This window comes from Rhagoletis pomonella, unplaced genomic scaffold, assembly GCF_013731165.1.
Source record: "Rhagoletis pomonella isolate Grant_MI unplaced genomic scaffold, Rhpom_1.0 Rhpom_scaffold_00008, whole genome shotgun sequence".
NCBI classification, from domain to species: domain Eukaryota; kingdom Metazoa; phylum Arthropoda; class Insecta; order Diptera; family Tephritidae; genus Rhagoletis; species Rhagoletis pomonella.
The window spans coordinates 19,153,627-19,164,700 of NW_023458562.1; positions in this window are offsets into that span (position 1 = coordinate 19,153,627).

The window sequence follows — 11,074 nt, forward strand, 5'->3', positions numbered from 1 at the left end:
GAACTGAATTAATTTTTTGTTTTTGTTATAAATTGATATATTTACACTGTAAACTTTACAGAATATGATAAATGTACAAAACTGTTTTGAAAGAACTTTTTTAGTTTTTTGTGTTTATTTTTAATAAATATTTATATTTCATTGAAAATTTTGCGTTTTATTCAAATATTACTGTTGGCACTAAAATCAATTAGTGTAAAATATTTGCGGGGTTCTTAAGGTACTATAAAAGCCATTTTATGAATTTTCGAACCGTTAAAAAACAGTTGGTTGTGGTTTCAAGTCCTCTAGACATTTATTTAACCTTTGTGACACGTTGTGAATATAACAAATGTTTTGGCATTTGTCGTATGTCCTATGGACAAAACAGAATTGTGAGCAAACGTAACATACGACAAATGTATGCAGAATTGAAGGTCCATTTTCTCAATAAGTTTTGAAAATATTAAATTCGAAAACATTCAATGTTTAAAATCATAATATGAATTAGGCCTGATCCAAAAATTACAATAATCTACCGTGTAGCTTCGAAATAATTTGAGTTTAAAGTTTAAAGTCGATTTTCTCAAAACCGTGATTTGTAACATTCGACATCCGTTTTCTGAGACGACGATATAAAGGTGCAAAGTGTATCATTGGCCCTCAAGGGGCAGCCGTTAAATGCATGACAAATGTAAATAATCTGCTAAACAGTTCATAACAGAACACGATCGATCACGTTCGGCAACTGTATTCCGCTTTACATGTATGTACATATGTAAATATTTCTCTCTATGATGCACGAAAGCTCGCTTCTTACGAGCTTTTAGCTACAAGTTGTAGAAGTGCAGTTTTCGCTTGGTAGTGATCCGAGTTAATATAGTTTGTCCTGCATTTTAAATTTTTTTCCTAGGGTCTTCGGTTTTCTTACTTTGTAACCTTAAAAGAGTCGGTAATAAATGTCCGGCAAAGGGACGGAGGTAGATAGTTCAGTTCCATCCACAGTTCGAGATTCTTTAACAGCATAAAGACAAATTGCGGGAGCAGGTTAACGTACCATTATTTGGCACTTTGCATTCATGCCTGATCCTTCATCGTCTTTTCTCTGCTACTCTTACCATTTGTTTGTGCAGTACCCTGACTGAAATAGGAATAGTGTGCCACAACACATGGGTTATCGTCTATCCTTGCCCACATTGATTAGAGCTGCTTGCTGGGAGACTTTAACAGTATACGACTCCAGAAAGAAGAAGACCCATGGTGGTGCCAGCTTACTTAGATGACAGTTCGTCCGTCTTCCCATCCAATTATATACTTTCCCTGGTAGGGTTTTCCTTAAAATATCAGCATCTAAATGTTATACTGGCATTCCTCGACTTTGTTCTTAATACGTATAAAATAAAGACATCCACGAAAATTTCATAACTTCCCTATAAACATTTTGGCGAACGCTTGAAAATGACCTCGATATCCAATATGCATATCGAACTAAAAACGAACTCATAACCAACCGTAGGTTTCCAATGTTCATAGTATATTGGTAATACACTTGAGATGGGTTCGAAAAAAAAATTTAAACCATAGAAACAAGAGAGAAAAATCACTCTCTCTCATTAAAATTTCAATTCGATAATGGGCTGTATTTCGAATTCTTAACAAAGGAAAAATACAAATACGGTTCCGTTTTTCTGGAGAATGGCCTAGTTCTCGAATCGAATACTAACCTATTCCACATTAGTTATGGAAGTGAGACTGGAAAAAAAGATTTGTTTTTCAATCATTTTCGAATTATTGTATATTGGGTTAGATTTTAAAAATTTTAATTTTAAATATATTTAAGGCGCTACAAAGGTTTGAAAACACAAAATTATTACTTCAAATCTGAAAAGTTTGACATATTTTTGAAACTTATTCAAATAAATAAATTTGAATTTTTGGGAATTAAAAAAACAAAACTTTTTCAAACCCTGGTAGCGACTCCTACAATTTTTTTTTTTAAGTTTTGAATTTTTTGGGGATGTCTTTAATCTGTAGATTGAAGAAACTAAACTCGTGCTCCATGATGTTGATATTTTAAAGATCACTCTACCCCGAGGGCATTGTCAACGCGCCGTCACCATAAACCAACTCCTTTCTCAGTATATCGTCACCTGAAATGTAAAATAACGTAACAAAAGAGCGATGTGGGGTAATTCGATGAAATTCATCATAGCAATCAAAAAGTGAATTTTTAAGTTTTTATAAGTTGCGAATTTTGCATTTCAGGTGACGATATGTAGAAAGTCGGCAGAGTTCTGCCTTTCTCAAAAATTTTTATTATCTCTTCGCATAACCTAAGAATAATGACTGCCAAAAATATTTCTCTAAAAAAAATAAAATTTAAGTTGTAGCATATTTTCGGAGGTTATAACTAGAAACAAAAATGTTTCAATTACAATACAAAAGTTGTAATAGCAACAGCTGCTGAACAAAATAATAGCCACAACCTTTATATGCCAAGCAGAAGAAAATAACTTAAAAAATACACAGCAAAAACAAAGTTTCCATTTGCAGTAATACAAACAAGCGATGAACAACAAAAACAATTGCAAATTTTTGCATGTAAACAGGAGCGTAAGTAACAAAAATATACCAGTTTTAATGTAGGTATGTCTGCAAGGAAAATGCGGTACTTTTTCTCCACGCATAACAATGCCTGCGAAGTTCCCAAAGATGCGCTCAAAATCAACTGCATGTTTCTGTAGTTGCAGATGTGTAAATGCAAATTTATCCAGTAGGCCGCCAGGTAGATAGTTCAAATTATTAATACTTTCCATCTCACCTACAACAGTGCGATGGCCGCCATCGCATGAATGAATTTTTGTAGTAGGAAAAGCAATAACAGTGAAATCGTTCGCATTCGATCGTGCGTCCATGCTAACACACATGCTTTTTTCATATGGTCGTTCATCTGATCTGATACACAGCAGCTTCAACTTATTTAAGATGCTGAGTACGCAGCTACTCACTACCTAACTTTGTTATCTACTCTCTTCGTATCAATTTATTACTTCGGTTTCTCCTACTTGCAATAAATGAGGTAATCGATTATTTGAAAATAGATTTTATTTTAGGTAGTACTCCGTATTTAAAAAAAATCCCAACAAGCCTAGTTCGACAATAGATTATTATATACCATTTTAGAGGTCTGTATATCCTCTTCTCAGATCATATTCGATCTTTGAAATCGAGCAAAAATATTCATTCAAAAACTCATAAATCTACAAGATCCTATTTTCTGACCTAAATCTATAAAAATTGGGAATAATATTTCTCATAAAAACGAATAAAATTGGGGGGAAGAGTCTTGAAATTTCCAAATAAAAATTTTGTTCGATGGGCACCCTAATGTACATTAGGGAGGGCCTTTTTTTACTATGCGCTTTTTTTCATATGCTATATGAGGACTCTGCGTGCGTGTAATTCTAAGCACATTTGCGGAATAAGCCATGTGCCTTTAATCAATTTGGGGTTTGCCAAATTGCGAAAATAGGTTTCGAATAAAATGTGAAAATTCTCACTGTTGCGCAAGTTGTGAGAAAAATAAATGTGTAAAAATGAATTTCTCATACCAAAAAATCCCTCATAACATGTCTTTATACAAAATTTAAGCACTTCTTTACCACACTACAGGAAAATTCTAAGGAACCTGTTTTCGCAATTTGGCAACCTTCAACTTGATTTTAGACCCGTGGTTTCTTTGCTAAATTTGCTTAGAATTACACGTAGAGTATTTTGTGCTAAACGCGCATAGTCGAAAAATATCCCATACAAATTGACCCGCCCTAATGTACATGCTGTGTGTCTTCAAGTGCAGCAACTCCATACTAGCCGAACATACGCATGTTTCTTTCTTATTTAGATTTCAATCCGCTGGTGCATACAAAATTAATGCTCTGCTTTGGCTTCCAGCTTTGAAGCGCAAGTAGAAATAATAACTTCGATTTACATAATAATACCGCACACCGGCTTCAAAAGAGTCTCAACTCAAAATTTGCCATTTTTGAGATTATGCAATAAAAATGTACACAGAGCGTTTATTTACCTTTCAGCAAAAGCTGGAGCAAAACTTTGTTATAATTTATTTAAAAAAAAAGAATTACATCTGCTTAAATGGACTAGCTTTAGACTTTAACGCCCACGCAGCTTATAGGTATGTATGTACCAAAATCCCACATCATTAAATTTTCTTTTTGTAAGATTCGCTTGTAGAGTTATTTTTTAATTTATCTACTTTTTTTCTCTCACCGTACACACAATATTTTCTCCATTATAATAAATTCTTTTTTTTTATTTGTTCATACGGATATTCATTTGGGTTTTCATTCGAATGCATAATGAGCTCAAGCAAACAGCAATAAAAAGATCAGGAGAAGCACCACCAGCAGCCCAGCAGCACTTGCCAGTGGCACCATTATGTCATGGCCAGGTGACGTGGCGGGAATAAAATTAATGTTTCACATAGCAGACCATGACAGCTGACAACCACTTAAAAGGTTGCTGCAATAATAAGCATAAAAATCAACCAACAACCGCCAACCACAAACCGTCAACCGCCATGTGTGTAGCGGTGGTAACACTTTTTCCGCTTCCGTGTGTCCACGCCGTTGCTATTTATAGCCGGAAGTGGGGCCAAAAGCTCGAAAAATGCATATGCGAATTGTAAGAGCGCTCATGAATATATGTAGTGCATATCTCTTTATTCACATAAAAATCATATTTATGTCAAATTAAGGCAATTAAGATTCGAATGGGAGCCGAAAGCGTTAAGAGTTTTTCATGCAGTGCGAATGTGGGAGTTCTTTCAAGTGTTTAAAGAGCGCCTGCTGAACACTTGAGTAGGCTGAGTGTAGCTAGCCACATCAGGCCTACAGAGAAAGTTCAACCATTATACCAAATTACGAGGTAATCTGCTTATTCGTTATCAGTGAGGGCAATAAAAGTTATGTATTGTTGAGCGATTTTCCGTCATCCCTTGTAAAATTTGGTTTGGAGACAATCAAAGAGAATAGCGATGAATTTTTTTTTCGCTAACGCTGGTAGAAAAGTCACAATGGGCGACAAAGCAAAAAGTCGGTGTGTTCTTCAAAATATTCGTTGCGCGCGAATCCTCGGTCATCGGAAGACTAGAGGTGTGAAAAAATAATTGCTTACTGTTACAAATTTTTAGGCAGTCGATTTGAGTTCACCGTGGAAAAGGCGACCGAAATAAATATTTTCATGCTCTGTGGCTTTTCAGTTAAGTTCTATTGCAATGTGTGAAAAGACAGGAACCACTGAGGATAAAGTTAAGTTGCAAAATATTGTATTAATAAAGCTGTATTTGAAGAAAATATTTAGTACAGTTATGTTTTTGGCCAAAAATTACTTATCTAATGGGCGCAGAGTTTTTAAGGAATGAACATACTGACTTCTTTTTGACTACATTTTTCGCAGGACATAACCTTTTCTAACCTTTTTTCAAAACCAACTTAGTCTCGCATTTTGTGATCCTCTGATCACACTGGTATCGACTCACATTGTTTTTTTTTTTATCGGTTTTTTATTTCTCACATCGGTTAGAAAACACGTATAAACGCATCGTTAATTTAACGCGAAGTCAAAATGAGCTTGTTTTCGTAATACAGCCCGTTTTTAATTTGAATTATTATTATAATAAATTTAACCTATTTTTCACCCCCATTTCGGTCAATCGCGCAAAATAATTGTTAAACAAATTTCGAATGAAAACAGCACATTTGGTTTGCTTTTGAATACGGTTTCATTGAGTGCGCTATAGAGACAGAGGTATGTATGAACGCTTAAAAGAAATACGTGGTAAGTCAAATTGGGTTTTTGTTAATGCGGTTCTTACGTAGGTATACAATAAAGTAATGCTATGTTGCACACCCGAAGGACGAGACCTTTCATGTGACACCTAATTTTTGAAAATCGAACAAACGATACGGATTTTATGACTTGGTGTTAAATATTTAACGCAACCATCTCCGAACTCCTGTAAGCAGTTTCACTTGAAAAAGGTTGGGAAACACTGATTTAGAGCATCCTTAACTTTACTACGCACTTTTCTTCTTAGTTGCTTTTCTTTTTCATTCCTTAGTTTATTTCCCCTATTTACAATTGTTGCCTAACAATTAATTTTATTTCAGCACTCTCACTTACATACATACATGTGTACATATATACTACACAAACATTTAGTAGAATCCTACGACATTTCAAACGCCTACACAGTAAAAAAGTCGGCAAAAGAGAGGACACGCCAAAGTCGTTATTGTGTCAAAATATTTCAACATTAATCCATTCAACAGGCTTTCACTTGTCACAGGCTTAAAAAATTTATACAATTGTCATTCACAGCAAATCCAACTTGACACGCGTGGGTAGTAAATGGCAATATATGCATACACACATTTGGATTTAGTAGTGAGTAGAAGATACTTTAAAGTGACCAAAAACAAAATTAATTGAAAATTCAACACATAATTGGAGCGCAACAGTTTAAAATTTGAGCTTTGACCTCTTTCTAATCTTTCTGCAATGCTTTTTTATCGGTTTTTGTAATTTGTATCCCCTTTTACATCATTATGAGAGCAAATTCTGACAGCGTTAAACATTGATGCATTAGGCAAGTTACGAACGTGTAAAATCATTGGCAGGAATAGGGACTAACGACAGCCTTTTGTTTTCGACGCAAAGCTAATTTCACAGATAAACAAACAAACAATCAATCTTATGGGTAAACAAACAAAGCTATCACAGATTAAAGCAAAATAGAAGAGCAAAAAGTGCTTAGTGAAGATAAATGCACATGTTTGCAATTACATATGTATGTATGTTTATACCTTTTTGTATTTTCTTGAATTCACGTATGAATGTAGATTGAACGTTCTTGGTTAAAAGGAAAATGAAGTCTAGCCTACGCATACACCTACATACATATGGGGCATTCCAAAGTGACGGGTGGAACATTTTAACTCGTGTTTGCTCAAACTTTTAGTAAATTCTCTTTAACCATTAAAACTGTTAACTGTCAAACTGTTAACACTTGAAGTCAGATCTCAGTTTAATACGAAACTGATAAAGTATAAAACTTAATTATATAATTTACACAGAAATTTATCATTTTCTACCTGCTTTACTGTTTTTACAGATTTAATTACAAATTGTATAATTTATTTATTTTTTAATCTGAGGTGTCGCCTTCGCTCTGGAATGGCCCATATACATACATACATACATAAGCAACATTTTTTATCCGTGTATTTGCATGCTTCTGTATTTACAAGCAAAATAATCCTAAATCAATTTACCAAATACATACATAGATATGTATGTATGTACATACACACATACGTTTCTGCTACCAATCCAACATACCCTGCTTGAAAAATTAGAAGTAAGATATTATACTATATTACTGCATTGAAATTGAAATGGTTTGCAAACTTTTTATTCAAGAGCATACGTAAATATATATATGCATATGTATGTACGTACAGCAAGGAGTTAAGAGTTAAAATTGTGATTTTTTACAAATAATTAAATATCTTTAATGTTAAATTTTTTTTTGGAATTTCTGATAAAAATAACCTAAACCACTTAAATCGGAGGAAAAATAGAAAAATTCTTCAAATATCATCAAGTTTTCAAACATTTTGTTCATAATTTCTCAAACATTTCTAGGTATGCAATTTTATAACACATGCAACTTTTGTATAATAAAATATTTATATTTAAATTGAAAATAAAATCGCAGAGACTAAAGGCAAAAAAAAAATATTATGGTCAGATATGTTATAGAAATTCATAGCAGAAGGTTAGAAAATTTTATGAAAATTTTTAGATATTTTTCGTTTTGTTTTTGAAGCGGTTTATACTATAGCACGGCCAATATTTTTATCAAAAATCAGCAAAAAATTTTTTAAAATTAAAAACGTTTTTAATAATAAAAAATTCACCACTTTGACATTTTTACGACTTCCCACACAATAATGCTAATTTCCTTAAACTAAAAAATACGTACTTTTATGCTATAAAATTGCAAAGCGAAGGCAAATATGCGGTGAGAAGCTGCAATACAAAAAAAAAAAATTTAATCATAACATATACATAAGGTTCGAAAATAAGTTTTAGGGAAAACCGACTTTGAAGTTAGCAAGTGAATTAGATTTGTGCATTTGGGATATTCACAACGCTGTAGTATTGTTGTATGTCGTAAAATTTAAACGGCTTAAAATATATTTAGGAGATCCGCAAGATATCATTAAAGTCATATTATGAATTTTCACACTGTTAAAAAGTAGTTGGTTGTGTTTTCAGGGCTTCGAAACATTTTTTACAATACGACACTTACGAAAGCGTTGTGAATACCCTAATTGGTTTTTTTTGCAATGAAACGAATTTGTGAAAAAAAAACAAATGAAGCTAGAAAGATGAAGTTATTTGCATTGAAAAGGGCTTAGCATCTGGTATAAAAATCGCCAAATTGATTTATTCGATCATTCAACTTACCCTGTTTCATATGTTATGTATTATTTTATTACAATATCTTTATCTAAATTTAAAGTGTGTTTTCAATACCCACAAAAACCAAGTTTATGTACAAAAATACTCAAATAATTTATGAATTTTCTTTAAAACTTTTTTTATTTCAAATGTTTTCCAAAAACGCAAAAATTACGTTTTATTTTTATAACAATACATTTATACATATGTATGTAAAAAAAACTTGTTCTTAATTAACAAATATATTTAAACAGTCGTTAAATTTTTTTTTATTAACTCTAGAAGGCATTTCTTATTTTTTTAAGCCCATGTTCGTTGATCTGATTTGATCTGTTGTGCTTCCGATATATAATAATTTCTTTTATACCTTTTTTAGTTGATTTTTTTTTACATATTTTTACATATATGTTACATGTAAATGGAATAAACAAATAAACTCCTTTTTTATTCAACTTGAGTATAGTGCTATTATGGATCACTAAAAAAGTAACTAAAATCTCTTAATTAGTATTAATAAAACTATAGAACAAAATTACATTATTTGCAACAAGAGGCACACGCGTCACCTCCATGTTCACAACATATGCTTACCACTGCAGTAATTTTCATAAAAACAAAATAATATTTTTCCCCCCTTTGCGCACAGTTCATATTTTTAACGTTTCTCTATACATTTCTGCTGAAGCAGACAAGTAAGACAAAGGCTTCCATTAAAATAGAATTTTCTTCGTCTACATTTGGCAAGGAGTCAAAGAAAAAAAGAAAAACACAACAAAAACTTCAGCGAAAACGAAAACTTTAACGAAAACAAAAGTCTGTTAACTTATTTAAGGACCATCTATGTACATATGTATGTATGTATGTATATCCGCACATTCACACGAACACACATACTTACTTCCTGCATTAAATGAGCAGCAAAAAGAGCATGTGAAAAATTGAGCGTGAGCTTGAACAGGTGGATGTGTGATTTCCTCAAAAATTTCGACATACAGGCATTATCACAAATATCTGCAGACATACAGTATCGGTCATATCTATAGCACGCCATTTCAAAGTGATATTGTGTGCAACTTATGTTTATTTATTTATTTTTGAGAATTTTCAATTAAAATACAGTTCTTTCTCTAACAAACCCCATATAAACCCAAGCTTAACAATTTGTAGAAAACTTCAAAAAAGTGCAACAAATTTTCACCTAAATTTCAAACTTTTTTCTCGGAAGTGTTTGAATTTTTCTGAATACACAGTTTGATAGCCCAATCAATTTTAGTCTGATAATGTGCAAGTGGCTAAAAGTTACCGTTGATTTTTTAGAATTTTTTTCGCCAAAAGTGTTGCGGTTTTCTTCCATATACAAATAAATTGAGTTTATTCATTATATGGACAATGCGACAAAAAAAAATTCTAAAAAATCAACGGTAATTCTTAGCCACTTGAAATTTGCACATTATCAGACTAAAATTGCAGGGGCTAAAAAACTGTGTACTCAAAAAAATTCTAACACTTCCGAGAAAAAAGTTTGAAACTTAGGTGAAAATTTGTTGCCATTTTTTGAAGTTTTCTACAAATTGTTAAACTTGGGTTTTTATGGGGTTTGTTGAGAAATAACTGTATTTTAATTGAAAATTCTATAAATAAAAATAAATAAATAAGCATAAGTGCCAAACAATATCACTTTGAAATGGCGTGCTATAGATATGACCGATACTGTACATACACAAGTATGTACATACATATTTAAGTAAGTACATACTTACTCTGCAAAAATCGTTGGACCATGTGGTCTATTAGTGCTGCATTGGAGTACTTACAAAGTGCTCCTCTGTAATGCTGTAGCAGTCCGTCTCGTGTCTCTATACCAGCTTATTGTTATCCGATCAATGCTTGTGTTTTAACTATCGCAATCCTTACACAATTGATGCTGTTCACACTTGCCTGGTTTTCAGGTTATCTGGTTATGTGGTTATATTTTCATTCAGTTTAAAAAAATAACATTCACTACATAATAATAATTTTTAACCAGCAGATAACCAGATAACCAGGCAAGTGTGACCAGCCCAAATGTTTATTGGGCTGTATAGCCAAGAGTTAGATATTCCATGGAGTAATCCATTGGAGTAGTTTTGTGCTACTCTGATGTGATGCAAAGCTGGAGTATATGGTCCTGCCGTAGGACATCGCAATGTTAAATGGATCAAATTTTTAATAAATATGCAATGCGATTGATTTTCGAGTACTCCTTGATCCTTAGGGAGTACTCTTTACATGCGTCCATGTAGTAATTGCGAGTTTTGCAGGATATCACCGTCTATTTGTGCTTTATAAACTGACTAATTGCTGAAGTCTGCACAATTACGCTTTGCCATGTAGTAGATTTGTTTTTGTTATTCTACAAACTGTCGTACTCATTGTCTCATTGCCTACTCGTAGCAAACAGCACTTCAATGAAAATTTAAGAGCCACTCGAGCACTAAGTACTTCCGTTGGGTGTTTTGCACAAAGGAAACGCCAACACAAACGATACTTTTTGTGGCAACACATGTGC